The 13,906-nt window shown below is 38.3% G+C and overlaps 1 long non-coding RNA gene across 6 annotated transcripts in view; it reads left to right on the forward strand.

Moving 5' to 3' along the window:
- The first annotated feature begins 720 nt into the window (after positions 1–720).
- The window catches only part of LOC106725580, a 45,378-nt gene continuing 32,192 nt past the window's right edge, over positions 721–13,906 (forward strand). For 2 of the 6 annotated variants that reach the window (XR_001361467.1, XR_001361468.1), the window contains exons 1-2: positions 736–783; positions 7,111–7,181. This is a non-coding gene — a long non-coding RNA (uncharacterized LOC106725580). Of the gene's footprint in view, positions 784–4,447; positions 4,598–7,110; positions 7,182–13,906 lie in introns of those variants that run through there. The other 4 variants (XR_001361469.1, XR_001361466.1, XR_001361464.1 and 1 more) reach the window with 4 other exon arrangements.

Below are 13,906 nucleotides of genomic sequence, written 5' to 3' on the forward strand. Positions count from 1 at the left end.
TCATAAATAAAAAACAAAATGACAAACAACCCAATTTAAAAATGGGCAAAGGAGTAACTATTGTCTAAAAATAATAAAATACTCTCATTTTCTTGTAGGTATCAAGAAAAAAAATTATAGGTTTGACTGAAGCTAGTCCTTGGTTAGTGAAATTGTATTTAGAAGATAATGACATAGATGGAAAAGGAAAAGAAAATGTTTTGCTGGAGTTCACTCAAATTTTAACATGATGAGTAGAAAAATGAAGAGGTTTTATTAGTTTATCTTTCCAAACTAGATGCTTTGGTTAAATCATGTGGTCAGTGATTGAACTGCAGCTTGCTAGCAGAATATCTCCTTGTCACCTCATTTACAACCAGAAAGTTGATTTTATTTTTTTTTAAATCATACTTATGTATTTCACTTGTGTAATATAATAAAGGAAATGCATTTTGTAATATAGTGAAGGAAACGCATGTTAAAAAAAGGCAAAGGATTTAAACAGCCATATCTCTACGGAATATATACAAATGGTCAAAAAATATGTGAGGAGATGCTCAACATCACTTTTCATTGGGGGAAAGCAAATTGCAACTGCATTGAGATGCTAACTTCACTCCCACTAGGATAGCTATAACTAAAAAGACAGAAAATAACACATTTGGAGAAGATACAGAGAAATTGGAACCCTCATCCTTTGCTAGTTGGAATGGCAAATTGTGCTACTCCTTTGGAAAACAGTCTCCAAGTTCCTCACAGGTTTAAATATAGAGTAATCACATGTCCCAGAAATTCCACACTTCGGTATATACCCAAGAAAATTGAAAGCATATATTTACACAGAACATGTATAAAAATGAATGCACGCATGTCCATAGCAGGCTCACTCATAAGCCCCCAAAATGAAAACAACTCAAATGTTCAACAGATGAATGAATAAACAAAATCTAGTATAACCATACTATATAATATCCAGTCATAAAATGAAATGAGGTATTGATTCATACTACAAGAATAATTCTTGAAAAGTGTATTCTAAATTAAACCTAAGACAAAAAAACCACATGCAGTGCTATTCCACTGACTTGCAGTATCAAGAAGAGGAAAATCCAGAGGCAGAAAGGAACAGAAAGATTACTGGTTTCTGGGGCTGGTGGAGGGGCAAATGGGAGTGACTAATAGTATGGGCTTTCTTTTGGGGATGATGAAAATGTTCTGGGATTAGGTAGTAGTGATGGTTGCATGAATACACAGAAAAGCACTGAATTATACACTTTAAAGAGTTGAATTTTATGGTAAATGAATCATACCTCCAAGCTCTTCTTGCTCATCTACCATTTTTTTTGTGTGTATTTAAATATCCCTCCATGCCTTGAAACATAAAACTATCACCATTTATGGAAGTCTTTCTTTCAGATATACTTCTATTATAAATTGATGCTGTGAGAGACTTGGTACATAAGGAAAGCCCCATCCGTCCTTATGTTAGTCCCTTGGCATTTCTTCAAAGTAGTTAAGTTCCACATTAGGGAAACGTTGCTGGTTTCTAGTATGCTCTGAAAAATGTTCTTTTTAAAAAGTTTATAATGCCAAGAATTATATAAGTCTCTATGGCATGCTTTATCCTTCTTATGATCTCTCTGAATTACATGGATAAAGAGAAACATTTTATTATGGTCTTTTGAAAGAAAGAAAGATTTAGTTAGTTCCTGACAAGGGCCCAAATTGAACACATAATCCCACATGTAGAGTGTGGTTTTATCTTCAGTGACACTATTTAAGCTCAGTATAAATTTTACTATTTTAACATTCTATGCAAAACCATGTAGGATACATTTTCCTCTATCTTCTCTCCATACTAATAGTTTTAGTGTAATGGAGTGAAACATGTATACCATTGTTACTTATTTAATATTTGTAATATATAATAATAAAAGCATAATATGCTAATTAGACCGGACGTCCTTCCAGACAAAGCTGCAGCAGGCAGGGGCTGCAGCAGAGGTGGCAGAGGCCCCTGGCCGCTGTGGCTGCTGGCGGGGGCCGGGGCCAAGGCCCTTGCATGAATTTTGTGCATTGGGCCTCTAGTATAAAATAAAAAAAGCATATCCCGGTAGTAACCCTATCAATTTTATTAATCCTATGCATTGCTGTGAATTTTAGTGATGAAGTATCTAATTTAAGGAACAGTAAATTAGCAAGAAATATGTTAGATCATTGTGATGATTTAATGTTTCTCTATATCTATTACTTTTATGTTTAATTTTGATAATGATATGTTTCAAAATGTTAGTATCTGAATATTCCTGACAGACTCTGCTAACATAAGATTAAGCTTCTGAGGTCTGCTCCTTTACATATTTTTGCATTTTAAATAGACACTTGGATTTTTTTTCTAATTAATTATTAATATACTTGACATGAAACTAGTTTATCTAAACAAAATGTCTCAGGCAGTTGATTTCCTGTGGAATGGGAGGTGTCCAGGAGCACAAAAGAGCAGCTCCTGCATCTTGAGATATTTTACACACAGACATAAAAATACATTTATTAGCAAACGTTAATATATGAAGGTGCTAAAATGTCCTCAGTTAAAGGAGAATGGCATTTTCAATAAAATAAAATAAAATAAAATGTCCTCAGTTAAAAAAGTTACTTTAAGTTTCAGAAATTGACTTAACATGGGATTTTGTAAGCCAAGCTTCTTAATTGTGGTGGGAAAACCCTTTGAGATAATAACAGAATCTTTGCAAGCCTGGATGTGTAGCATTTTCAATGCCTTGTCACCAAATGCAGTTATGTTGAAAACAGTGTGAGGAAGTAGTGTAGAGGGCATGAGGTGAGCATGTCTGGGCACTGTTAAAGACCCTCATCACCTAATGACCAGATTGCTGAAACCGCTTCCAAATATGATCCTCACCCTCTAGCCTAGTCCATCTTTCCTATCGTCTATTCTTTATAACCCTGATAAATTAATCTTCCTAAAATGTACATGAAAGTTTCATTTAACAGTTGAAAAATCAATGTAATTTGCCATATCAATATATTAGAGAAGTAAAACCGTGTGATCATTTCAATAGAAAAATTAATCCCCATTTATTATAAATACTCTCAACAAGATAGGAATATAAGGGAACATTATCAATCACACAAAGATCATCTATAAACAACCTATGATTAACAATAAAGTATTTTTTACCCGTTAAGAGATGTTTAGTTGGTTTCCAATTTCTGATGATTATGAACAAAGTTTCTATACACATTTACACTTGGATTTTAGTGTATCCATAAGTGTCAATTTCTCATAAAATGAAATGAGGTATTGATTCATACTACAAGAATAATTCTTGAAAAGTGTATTCTAAATAAATAAATAAATAAATAAATAATTCTTGAAAAGTGTATTCTAAATAAATAAATAAATATCTGAAAGTGGATTTCCTGGCACATATGATAAATGTGTGTTTAACTTTCTTTGAAGCTTCCTAACTGTTTTCCAGTTTGCATTCCTACCAACAATTTTGGAGCATCCAGTTGGGCATCCTCACTGGTAGATTATAGAGAATGATCCTACAGTACCCAATGCTTTTTATTTTTTGTGTTTGTTGTTGTTTTGTTAACCCTCATCTCAGGATATTTTTCTATTGATTTTTAGGGAGAGTGGAAGAGAGAGGGAAAGACAGAGAGAAACATCGATGTGTATTCTAGATCCTAAGTATAGAATACTTAGTCCCCTGTTAATGCAGGTTTATAAGACACTGGGTAATTATGCATATTCAAAACATTTATAGATAAAAGCATTGATGGCATGGTTCTTTTCCTTTGTGGAGAAATTTGCACTGTTCCACTCTTGAGAAAACCTTAGGGAATCAAATGAAGTATTATACAAATTATTAATTTGATGTGTCTTTGGGGGGAAATTATATGGAGGTTAGAAGTTCTATTATATCTCCTTTTATGAAGATAGACGTCTTCTCTTTCTTTTGAATTGTAAATCATCAGTGTTATCATGCTGCTACTACCATTTGTATAATAGAAGTTTTCTATTATTGCTGGAGACATTTGAATTTAAAGTTTCTAATTATACAGATGTTAAAAATACACTCAGTAGCAAAAAAGATATTCTTCTCAGGACTATTCAATACTACCTGAAACTTTTGAGTTAAAAAGTACTCATCTATAATAATAAAAGCGTGATACACTAATTAGACCAGAGGACCTTTCAGACAAAGCTGGGGCTGCAGCCACAGGATCAAGGCAGCTGCCCCGGCTGCGAGGGAGGGATCCAGGCAGCCGCCACAGCTGTGAAGGCCTGCTCTTGCACGAGTTTCATGCATTGGGCCTCTAGTCCATGTATAAAATAGATATATTCAGTAGCAAAAAATGCTGATATATTTTCCTGCATTAAAATATGCTATCATCTCAAAAATTTTGGCTGATCTTTTTTCCTCCCATCATTTAGGTAGTAGCAAAGTCTTATGAAATTCAGTGAGGAGATGAAGGGATGTCAATGGTAGCCTTTGCCTAAGTTCTTAATCAAAGAAACGGATGATAATGCTGACATGTCAGGCGCTGTGGCAGCTGAATGCTCTTCTGGCAATGGGCACCGAAGCTTGAGGTGAATCCAGCGGTGGATTTCTGTTGTCCTCACCTGTCCAGCCACAGAGGAAAGGAGGCAGGTCCAAGGCAGAAGTGGAATGGAAGGGAAGAGGCCTTAGTTTATTCCCCTGCAGTCTGTGTTCTCTGGTTATCTTCATATTCAAAATGGGTATGCCCAATTAAGTTGTATGTTGCTTGAGAACAAGGCTTTTGCTTTGCTGATTAGCCATGTGCCGTGACCATCAGATACTGGTTGAACTGGATTGTCCTGGCCGGAATTTCTGTATCAGTCCCATCTCAGGGCAGGAGATGATGAGGTCTTCTACCTGCTCAAGGCACCTTTATCTTCACCAACACCGCCCCCCACTCCCCAGCTGTCCACAGTTACTAGTCCACAGTTGGTCGCCAAATCTAGTGGCCTCTCTCAGCTCTCATTCTCTTTACTTTTTGACAGTATCTAGCACTATTTTCGAGTTCAACCATCTTGAAACTTTATCTTTTCTTGGCCTCCATAACATCACACCCGTTGAAAATTCTTCTATACAGTGACGTTTTCTTTTGTCTTCTACGCATAGCTGTGCCCTAAGACTCCTTCCTTTGGACCAGTCTGAGATAGTGAAAAGAAAGCAGTTTTTCAAACCAGAGCGATTGCATTTGACTTTGGACTGCATTGTTTTATTAGCTGGGCAACCTGTCTGAGCCTCAATTTTCTCAACTGCGCTCAGTCCTTTTTCAATGCTCTTTATTTATGTAGATCCAAGTTTCTGGCCTATGTCATTTTCCTTCTCTCTAAAGAACTTCTTCTGACATTTATTGCAAGGAAGGTCTATTGGTAACAGATTCTCTCAATATTTGTTTGTTGGCAGTCTTTATTCTTCTTCACTTCTGATGGTTAACTTTGCAGGGTAAAAAAATTCTATGTTGGTGGGTATTTTTTCTTTCAACACTTTAAATATTGCACTCTACTTTCTCCTTGCTTGTATGGTTTCTCAATAGAAGTCAGATGTGGTTCTTATCTTTAGGTGAGGTGTTTTTATTTGTTTGTTTGTTTGTTTATTTTTTAGGTGATTTGTTTTGATTCCTGCCCTCATCCCTGCCTTCTTTCAGATTTTTTTTTCTGCTCTTTGATTTTCTGTATTTTGAAAATTATACATCTACATGTAGGTTTTCTGGCATTTATACTACAATGTACTCTCTGAGCTTCCTGGATCTTTAGTTTGACATATGCAAATACTTGGGGAAAGTTCTTCATCATTATGTTTTCAAATATTCTGATCTTTTCTTAATTTCTTCTTTAGGTATTCCCATTTAGGTGTATGTCATGTCTTTTGTAGATGAATCACAGTTCATGGATATTCTATTCTTTTTCTTTTTCTTTCTCTTCATTCTTTTTTCCCTTTGCTTTTCAATTTTGGAAGTTTCTATTGAGATAACCTCAAGCTTAGATATTCTTTCCTCAGCCATATTCAGTCTACTTGTAAGCCCAATAAACACATTCTTTATTATGTTACAGAGTTTTTGACCTATAGCATTTCTTTTTGGTTCATTCCTAGAATCTCATCTCTCTGTGATCATAGCTGTTTTTAATTTCTCATTTGGTAATTCCAATATTCTTGTCATCTCCTTTGCCTATTTATATTTTTGGCACCCTTGTCAAGACTAATTGGCTGTACATGCATGGAATTATTTTTGGCCTCGATAGTTTGTTACGTTGGCCTATGTGTCTTGTTTTTATGCCAGTAATATATACTGATTTTTTTTTATTTTTAACAGTTTTATGATAAAGTCTTTAGAATTTTCCATATAATAGTAAGACCTCTACAGATAGTGACAATTTTACTTCTTCCTTTCCAATTAGGATGCCTTTGAAGTGAAGTCATTCACACACCAATGTCTACTTAAACAAATTTCTATATCTCATAAAAGACAAATTACTTGATGCTCTCATACTCTGAAAGCATTCTGATTACTGGTAGATTTCCTTTTGTAGTAATAGGATATACATAATAAGTATTCAAACTGATGACTGAGTCAGTGGTCCCTATAATACTTTTATGCCCAATATTGAATTAGAAGGCTTATTTTAAAAAATCAGCTCTGCAGACAAACTACCCATTCTCACCCTGTATGATTTCTTTCTTTTAACCTCTAAACTCTTTGAAGGAAGCAACTATAGATTTAATTATTGTATGAATAGAGAATTTCAGGAAGTGTAACAGACATTATTCTTTGTTAGGATCGGTTAATAGAGATTATATTTTTATGAAATCTGATAAATCTTCTGTGAGACACAAGATGAAATACATTAGAGATCATAACCAACATTTAGAATTAAACTCTCTATCAAGTCTGAGGGGCACTGGATGAATGCTGGCCCTCAATTACCAGAGAATGTTTTAGGGAGCAACCAAGATCTGAGGGGAAATAAATCAGGATGTACCATCTTGTACTGGTAATGTTGGTTGGATATCAGCCAATTTATTTATATTAGTAGAGTAAGCTTCTTTCTGTCCTTCTCCCCAATGTGTGTAGGGGTTGTAGAAAGAGGCAGGACACTGCTAGCAGCTATGGCCTCACTTGCAGAGATGGATATGATGCTGATGGTAAGTGAAAGGGTGATGCAAACAAGCCACAACAGAACTACAACTACCAACTAAACTGGCCATGTCAGCTTGATGCATGGGAATCCCATTAGGTTCTGGGGATATCCCAGGAAGCACAATATGCAAAGAGGAGCGTCATCTGCTCCTTCAAAGAAAATGTGTAACAGCCCAGGGATCTTCATTTGTGGAAGAGGAGGACTTACCTTTAACTTAGTGGAGACTCAGCCAGGGAACACAATTATACGTCTCTGGAAAATACGTGCTAGTACCAGATACTCTACCAAGAATGAGCACCATGTAGTTCTTTGCATACAGTATATGCTCATAAACAATTGCTGATAATGAGGGTATTTGGTAAGATTAGATCAATTAGGGGGAAAAAAGAACAAATTATATTACTTTCCAGGATATCTGCCAGGAGAAGAAATATTGCTTAGGATACTATTTATCTGGATTGTGCCAAAGTGGTAGAGCAGTAACTTAGACTATATGGTTGATGAAAGAAAGAAAGAAACAAATTTGGGAGCAGATGGAGAGATATTTAAGCATGATGACAAGAGTAAGAAAACTGGAAATATTTCCTGTAAACACATTCAGAATTCATTCCAAGGTATAATTAGTACACTACCTATATTTTATAGACATGATAAGGAAAATGTTAAAGATTACAAAGTTATTCACCTGAATTTCAGGAAATAGTGGACCTATTCACTACCACTAGATGAAGATTAAAACACCCTCAAAGACTCTCCCAAGGGGACACTAGACATTCAAGTTATACTTGTAGCAGGGGCTGGAAGCAGACAAAAGAATTATTGCCAAGTGTAGTAATTGGATTTTTTTAATGATGCAATAATAGATGCCCAGAAAATTGTTGATTGCTTGACACACGATTGATTACTCACTGGCCAAATAACAACTCAGGGCTTGTTGCCAAATTAGTAGCATAAGACTCAACTGATTCATTCCTCTCCGCCAACCTGCAGACTTTTCCTTCTCCAGTTTTGACAGCTACTTAATGAGGAGTGGTGCATACAAATATATCTAGATAAACCATTGAAAAGTAAGCAGCTCTGCGATTTTTGTATAGCACCAAAATAAGCTTATAATATTCAACAAAAATGCATGTTGGAAACATTAAACTGTTTATACATGATTTAGAATTACAATTACATGTTGTCTGTTCTGTTTTCTATGTCAAACTTTTATATTAATACATCGAAGTCCCTAATGCAGAATATCCTCCCTTCCGTAATTGTTCCTACTTATTCCTTCATATATGCCATGTATGAAAATGCAGTTTAGTCCCCTCTCAATTTCTGGATTACACATTTATTATGATTGTCAAAAATGTTTTCTGAGAAATTTTTACATGCCATTTTATTTTTGACTTGTTTACAAAGCAAAGAATCCTCAAAATATTTCACAATATAAAACACAAAACTACTGTCAGTGGGCTGACCTATTTTGGCTTGGACTTCTCTAGATTTTAAGATATGTTTACCTAGAATGGTCCTAATGTCTCATAATTCTTGCTGGCCTGATTCCCTGCCGCCACCTCCAACCCCAGGGGTTTGAGGAAAAGCTTAGCACTTTATAAAATGGTGACTTGTCTGATAACCTCTTTAGTCAGAGTTATTTTAAGCCCAGAGGAAAGGGAGCTGCAGCTGGACACTAGCAGCTGCATTCTTCCTGTTTACTACCATCCCTGGAACACACAGACACACAGAAGTCATCACCCACTGTGCTTCAGGCTTTCCCAGGGGTCTACTCCTGGAGATGCTGCGTGGTGTGAAGAGTGTAGATTCCAGACTCAGAGGACCAGAGTTGGAACCCTGGCGCTGCTATTTGCCAGCTGATTGGCCCTGGGAAAGTTTCTTAATTTCTCAAAAATGCAGGTCCTCAAACTATAAAATGGGGATTAAAAAAGCACCCGTCTCAAGTAGTCATTTTCAAATTAAATGAGGCAATCAATGTAAAGAATGTATTAGTATAGTAACTGGCACATAGTATATGCTCAATAAATGTTAGTATTACTTCATTCCTACCACTAAAAAAATTTAAGGTAACAACTATTTTATGAGATAAATCACATACTATAAAATTTACCCCTTAAAAGTCTATACAATTCAGTGGGGTTTTGTATTAACAAAAATGTGCAGCCATCACCATTAAATCCAGAACATTTTCCTCACCCCCAGAAGAAACATGTATGCATCATCCATCATTCTCCATTGTCTCCTCCCACCAGTGCCTAGTAACACTACCTTTCTAAGCCTATGAACGTGCCTATTCTGGATATTGACTATAAATAGAATCATATAATACTAGAGGCCCAGCGCACACAAAATCGTGCAAGAGTAGTAACTTCTGCTTGCCTCAGCTGGCCGCCCTGCCCACACCACTGGTAGCTCACGCCCCACCCTCGCTGCGATTGGTTTTCTGCTGCTAGTAGCTTGCGCCTGCCCCGCCTGCCTTGAGAGCTGCTGCTTGTTTGGCCGTGACGGCATTATGGCGTCACGGCCACAGGCCTTTTATTAATATAGATGTGGTCTTTGTCTGGCTTCTTTCACTTAGAACATTGTTTTCAAGGTCTGTGGTAGCATGAGTGGTATGTCACTTTTTACTTGGACAAATAGTATTCCATTGTATGGATATACAGTGCCCTGGGTCTGGAACATTCCCTTATATGGATGCTGGGTGTTGAGCTGCAGCTTGGTTCCAGCTTCTTCTTTTGTATTAGGCCAGACCTGTCCTCCATTCTGCTTGTGCAGTGAACTCCCTTATGTGCTTAAATGTGTGCCCATATGGCACTTGTTCTGGAAGGACAGGAATGGGTCTTCATTCACTTTGGAGAGGGGTATGTGCAGTCTCACCTCCTGTGTTGGTTGTAGGGGGGAGCAGTTCCATGAGAGACCTGGCCACACTGGAGACACTGATCTTCCTGTGTCCCCTTTCCTTTCTATGAGAAAAGCGTTGTGCTAACTAGTGCCTGTGTGTGGCATCCTCCAAGTCACTCTGAGCACGTGGGATGCAGTGGGCCAGGTCTGTGGGCTCCTGTGCCTGCTGATTGGCAGGGTTATGATCTGTGTTGTCTCTCATTCAGAGGACGTCCTCACTTGGGATTGGTAGCTGGATCTTCACAGTTTGCATATATATACATGCAGATAGCAAAGAAAATACAGTGGGGCCTTGACTTACGAGTTTAATTTGTTCCTAGACCGAGCTCGTTAAGGAGCTTGTTAAGAAGCTCGTTAAGGAGCTCGTTAAGGAGCTCGTTAACTCAAATTACTCTATCAACTCAATGCAAAAAATCAGCTGAGAGACAGCTGGTATCTCAAAAAACTTGTTAGTCGGTAGTTTGCATATATATACATGCAGATAGCAAAAATATAGATGTAATGTTTTTTATATTTGAGGTTTCCATTATATAGCATATTAGTAACATTAGCCATCTAGAAAATGTTTAAAATGCATCGGCATTTGTCTAGAAGCAGTAGCTTAAATTTTCATTGCAAATGCAGACCAACATGGGTCTGGGGTGATGAGATGATTAGTATCTGAAGTTCTTCCTACCCTCGGTTATCAGTCAAGATTCCTCACAGTCATTAAGGCCCTGAAATCAGAACTGTTTATGCCATGTTCACTGGCTTGTAAAATGAGCAGCTTGCTTATTCTGTCTGAGTTCAGTGGCCAAAAGCATAAATAACATCAAGTGGAAACCATGACTGTAATATCAGGGGTCTGATAGAAAAGGGCCTCATTTGCTTTTGCATTAAAATGAACCCACCCTTCTTCAATCAGCGGAGTTGAGATACTGATGGACAAACATGGCCCAGATGATGTCTTAGAGACTGGAGCTTCCATTCTTAAAGGGTGTCCATGGAATGCCTTTACATTCAGTTAAAAGAAAATCTCAAGAGTTTTCTTCTTGGACTTGTTCTTGTTTCAGAAAAGCCCTCACCAAATGGAATTATCTTCAGTGCTTGCTGGGCATTTGTCCAGTGGAGTCACATGTAATGTGATTCTAGGCCCTGGGCAAGCGAAGGCCTACAGGGGGTAGTTCCTGCTGAGACTCATGTTTTGCTGTGGTCTCTAGCTTTTTGCTGTGTCACACAGACTAGAGGGGTTGAGGGTGCTTTCTCACCCTTCCTAATGTCAGCAGTCACAGAGCATCAGGATTTTGTGCTGCCATTGTTATCTAAGCTCAGGGATTTACATTTGAGATCCAATTACGGACTTACCCCTCTACAGCATTTCAGTCAAGGTGGAATGTTTTGTTCTTCCTTGGTCTTGAAGTACTCACTGTGCATATAAACAGAAAAGGAGTTTTAAGAAATGTTTTTCCTTCCTTATCAATAATACTGGGATGCACATGTGCAAAAGTGGGGAAAGGAAATAATAAAATATCTCTTGAGCATCTACCATTTGCTCGGTGGGCCCTAAGCTTTGCATTTCACATTAATAATTTTACTTAATCTTTATAATGAAACTAGAGGCCTGGTGCATGAAATTCGTGCACTGGGGAGTGGGGGGTCCCTTAGCCCAGCCTGCCCTCTCTCACAGTCTGGGAGCCCTCAGGGGATGTCCTACTGACCTCTCCATTCCTTTCTGTAAAAAATCAATAAAATATATTTTTTTAAAAAAGAAAGACAATTGGTGGATAAGGTTGTTGGATAAGAATGCATTCTACTGATAGAGATTGGAAAATTTCTAAGGGGTTAGTGTTAGCACAGTAAAAAGGTAGAAAATGAAACTAAATCAATGCTTTTTAAACTTCTGTACTTGATAATTCATCAAAGACTGTCAAGAAACTTGAGAACTACCATGATAACATTAAAACATCTTTATTTTGTGAAATGGGCAGGTATTTTATGTGTAACATAAGGTGAGTTGTAAGTAAGTGTATAAGTACAGTGGAAGGGATGGAGTAGTGGAGATTCTAGCAATGTAGGTCTGGTGTGGACACAACTTGTGGGAGAGGAGAAGAGAAGAAGAAAGAGAAACACCATCAATTAAGCATTTACTGTGGGCCTAAACCTGGGCTGTACTTTATAAACATCAGTCATTGAACCATTGTCCCAAAACTGTATCGTGGGAAATAACCCTATGTATAGATGAAGCAACTGAGGACTGAGGGGTTAGAAAACTTGACTCAAGTAGCACACTACTAATTAGAAGGGATAGAATTCAAATTTAAACTGAATATGAAGCCCATTCTCTTCCAACTATCTTTCTACTTGAAACCGCAAATACATGAAAACCAAATATAGACCAACTAGTAGCCCTGCGCACGAATCCGTGTGCCAGTAGCTCTCTGCGGGGCCTGGCTGCTCCGCGCCCACTGCCCAGAGGCTCTCTGCGGCCCAGAGGCCCCTCCGTGGCTGGGGTGGAACGTTTGCCTCATCGTCCCCCCATCCCCCGGCCACTCCGTGCCCGCTGCCCAGAGGCCCTCCTCGGCCGGGGTGGAATGCTTGCCTCATCTCCACTCACACTGCCCACTCTCAGCGGCTGCCCCCCTGGGACTGGGAGACTCCGGCAGGGCTGAGAGGACTGGGCACCACCATCTTTTGTGATGGAGTGATGGTTAATTTGCATATTACCCTTTTATTTGATAGGATACTAAGAGCAGAAGAGAAAAGTGTATGATGGAAAGTTGAGGGGAGGAAGAAGAAATATTTGTAAGCCTTCAGAAAACTATCTGGAGAGCAATCAAGTAAATATCTACTGCAGAACTATTATTAAGGCAAGAATTTTATTCTAAGCCAGGGGAATGAGGTAGGAATCAGAAATGAGTGGGAGGGCCCTGGCCAGGTAGATCAGTTGGAGTATCATCTGGATACGCCAAGTTGGCGGGTTCAATTCCTGGTCAGGGCACATACAAGAATCAACCAATGAATGCATAAATAAATGGAACAGCAAATCGACCGCTCTCTCCCTCTCTGTCTAAAATCGATTAAAAAAAAGAGGAAGAAATGAGTGGGAGGAAATATAGATGGATGTTGGGCTCTTGAAATTGGATGTATCGATCTTACCCTGTACATCTTGAACCAAGAATTTTGGTGAGAGGGCAAAGATCATTTGAACTTTATGCATTAAAATGATTACCATCTGTGCACGTGTGTGTGTGTGTGTGTGTGTGTGTGTGCGTGTGCGCGCGCGTGTGTGTGTGTGTGTGTGTGTGTGTGTGTGTGTGTCTCCTGGGGGCCTGCCCCCAGCCGTGCTGTGGAGGCTCGGAGCAGGCACCCCTCTGGGTTGATCTCTCAGGCTCCAGGCCGTGCTTGTGTGTTGTTCTCTTAGGCTCGGGGCCGCACCTGGTCCCTCCTCCTGAGGTGGTCATGACCATTACGGAGTCCTGACCTCATTTGCATATTACATTTTTGTATTTATAGATTAGGTATAATTTTTATCATTTTATAGATGATCAGCTGAAAATACAGTACTGATCCAAGGTTATACACTTAAATGCTAGTGAACTTGAGATGTAAACCCTGGTCCTGTCTCTTAGATTTCTGTTTCCTTCTTCATAGTGCATTCTGAATAATGGAATAGAGACTTTAATGCAGACTGCTTAGAAAACTTAGCTGAACCAAAGTCATTGCATATTCAGAGACCCTGTTTCCTCAGAGAATGTTTATTAATTCAATGATAGTGGGACATTATTCTCTCAATATCCTTAGGTTAAGAAAGCTAAGAAAAATAAGTGTGTGATGATGCCAGGAAAA

The sequence above is a fragment of the Myotis brandtii genome, unplaced genomic scaffold, assembly GCF_000412655.1.
Source record: "Myotis brandtii unplaced genomic scaffold, ASM41265v1 scaffold1734, whole genome shotgun sequence".
In the NCBI taxonomy this organism is placed as follows: Eukaryota; Metazoa; Chordata; class Mammalia; order Chiroptera; family Vespertilionidae; genus Myotis; species Myotis brandtii.